The sequence below is a fragment of the Penaeus chinensis genome, chromosome 7 (assembly GCF_019202785.1).
Source record: "Penaeus chinensis breed Huanghai No. 1 chromosome 7, ASM1920278v2, whole genome shotgun sequence".
NCBI classification, from domain to species: Eukaryota; Metazoa; Arthropoda; class Malacostraca; order Decapoda; family Penaeidae; genus Penaeus; species Penaeus chinensis.
Window position 1 is genome coordinate 21,005,635 of NC_061825.1, and position 2,749 is coordinate 21,008,383.

At 31.3% G+C, this 2,749-nt stretch overlaps 1 protein-coding gene across 5 annotated transcripts in view; it reads left to right on the forward strand.

Moving 5' to 3' along the window:
- Positions 1 to 201: 201 nt before the first annotated feature.
- Positions 202 to 2,749, forward strand: part of LOC125027264 (hemicentin-1-like) — a gene marked incomplete in the record, with an annotated part of 46,727 nt that continues 44,179 nt past the window's right edge. Inside the window, 2 exon segments of one of the 5 annotated variants that reach the window (XM_047616232.1) lie at positions 202 to 265; positions 846 to 1,132. 5 annotated transcript variants of the gene reach the window in all.

Sequence of the window (2,749 nt, forward strand, 5' to 3'; positions counted from 1 at the left end):
TCTCTCTCTCTCTCTCTCTCTCTCTCTCTCTCTCTCTCTCTCTCTCTATCTCTCACTATAACACTTCTGTCTTGAGAACACCTATGCTTCTGGTCCCGGCTAGATGGCGTTGTAGTAGCCGTGTGTGCATCTTATTATAGACAATATGAGTGGCGTTCGCATATGAAACCCGCTATTGTTGCCGTTAGTGAGTCGGTGGAAGCCGTGCCGACAACACGTCCGGGGAAGCTCTCGCACAGCTGCTGCCGCTCCCGCTAGTGCTGTGGTTCGGGGATTTAAGTTGCTCTCTCTCTCTCTCTCTCTCTCTCTCTCTCTCTCTCTCTCTCTCTCTCTCTCTCTCTCTCTCTCTCTCTCTCTCTCTCTCTCTCTCTCTCTCTCTCTCTCTCTCGTGCTTAACTTGTTTCGTTTAGAAATATAGTTTACACTGATTCTGTGTGTTGATGTGGGTTCATTGTTGAAGTTGTAAAATAATTTCAGTCTGTCCGATACTAAATTCGAATTTATCTTGTATGATATCGGTGGTTTGCAAATGTGAGTAATTTTCTCTGTTCATCGCTCCTCGCTTGATCAAGATACATAAAAATGACAATAATTATAATTTATTCACCCCGAATACTTATAAAACATTAATGGAATTCGATACATTACCAAGAACCAATATAAAGAAATTAATTATTTTTATTGGTACTTGGTACAACTTCCGTAACAAAATAGTAATCGGAGCTAACTGAAAGAATAATCACAGCGGACCTGAGTTACCAGAACGCGGTGAGGACACGAATATCCCGGTGTATATCATGAATATATCATGATCATTACTCCACGAAGAATCTGCTAATCAACAGATAAGCAGGAGAAAAAAATGAAACCCCAAAATATACTCTGAAGGAAAATGCAGAAAAGGGATATGATGATGCAGTCAAGTTACTCATTGTAGACAGACGAACAGCGCAGAGTGCGAGTGGTCAAAAACGTCTCTACAAACTTTTAATGGAAGGCAGTTCAAGTCACACCAAAGAAAAACAATAGTGTACAGACATTCAGTCATAAAAGTGAGGAAACGAAAATAAAGTAACAGTATTTAAGTGAGCTGCGACAATGTACTAAGGCAATCGGCGATCACTGGCTTTCGGTAAGTAATTATGCAGTTAAAGTATCGCTTATCTGTATGTAATGATGATAATGGATGAAATGGTGTTTGTGATGTTGGAGATAAGAAAGTTATTGGAAGTGTGATGTTTCGTAGTGATAAGATTAAGGTTAGGATCATTATCATAATGTCAACGTTTCTGGTGAGGAAAGGGATAGTGATAACATAAATGAATGCCGTTATTATTGTTTTATTATAATCGATGAGTTGTATGGGTGATGGTAATGACAACGGTGTTGACATCAGAGGTCATATAATAATAATGATATTAGTTACGGCTCACATTGATTATATAATGATAAGAGATATAGCAGCATCCACATCAGTGGTGACAGCAATATCGATAAGGTCATTCTACTGCTAACAGTAACGATGGCAGTGTTATCACATTGAGCAAATTATAGTAGAAAGAAGGGTTAGAGGCCTGTCAGTAATAAAAAAAAACGATGAAAATGTTAATGATAATGATACTATTGATAATCATAATGGTAATTATATAGATTACCATTACCATTATCACGATTGTTACTAGTAGTATTGGTATTAGTAGTAGTAGTAGTGTTATTAGTATGATGATGATGGTGATAATGATAATGATAATGAGAACGATAATGGTCATCATCATCTTATTACTATCACCATTAATATTCATCTCCATCTTCATTTTATTTGATTTTTGTTAACATTACCATTGTTGTCATCAGCATCATAATCATAATCATCATTATGGCAAAAGAACTGGTAATGATAATACTGATGATATAGTTACTATTAATGGACATAATAATGATTTATGATGATAATCATAATCTTGAGATAATGATGATAATAAAAGTAATAATAATGATAATGATGAACTTAAGGTTTGATGATGATAATAATAGTAATGCTAATGCTAATGATAATAGTAATTAAGATTACCAAATTATGGTAATAGAAATAATGATAATGATAATGGCAAGAATAATGATTATAAAAACATAAAAATAACTACAATAATGATTATAATAATAACAACAATATTTATAACATTCATGATACTAATGATAACCATAATGCTAATAATAGTAATAATAATGATGACAGTACTAATAAGGATAGTGATGATTAATATGATGATGATGATGTTGATGATAATATTAGTAATACTGCTACTTCTAATAATAATTATTATTGTTGTTGCTGTTATTATTATTATTATTATTATAGTTATTATTGTTGTTATTATTATTATTATTACCATTATTATTATTATATTATTATAATTATCATTATTATCATCATCATCATCGTCATCATCATCATCATCATCATCATTATTATCATTATTATTATCATTATTATTATTATTATTATTATTATTATTATTATTATCATTATTATTAATATTTTTGTTATCATCATCATCATCATCATCATCATTATCATGTTCATTATTAATATTATTATTATTATTATCAAAATCATCATCTTTATCATCCTCATTATCTTTATCATTCTCATTCTCATTCTCATTATTATCAACATGGCTGTAATTGTTGTTATTATTATTACTATTATCATCATCATCATTATTATTGTTATTATTGTTGTTATTAT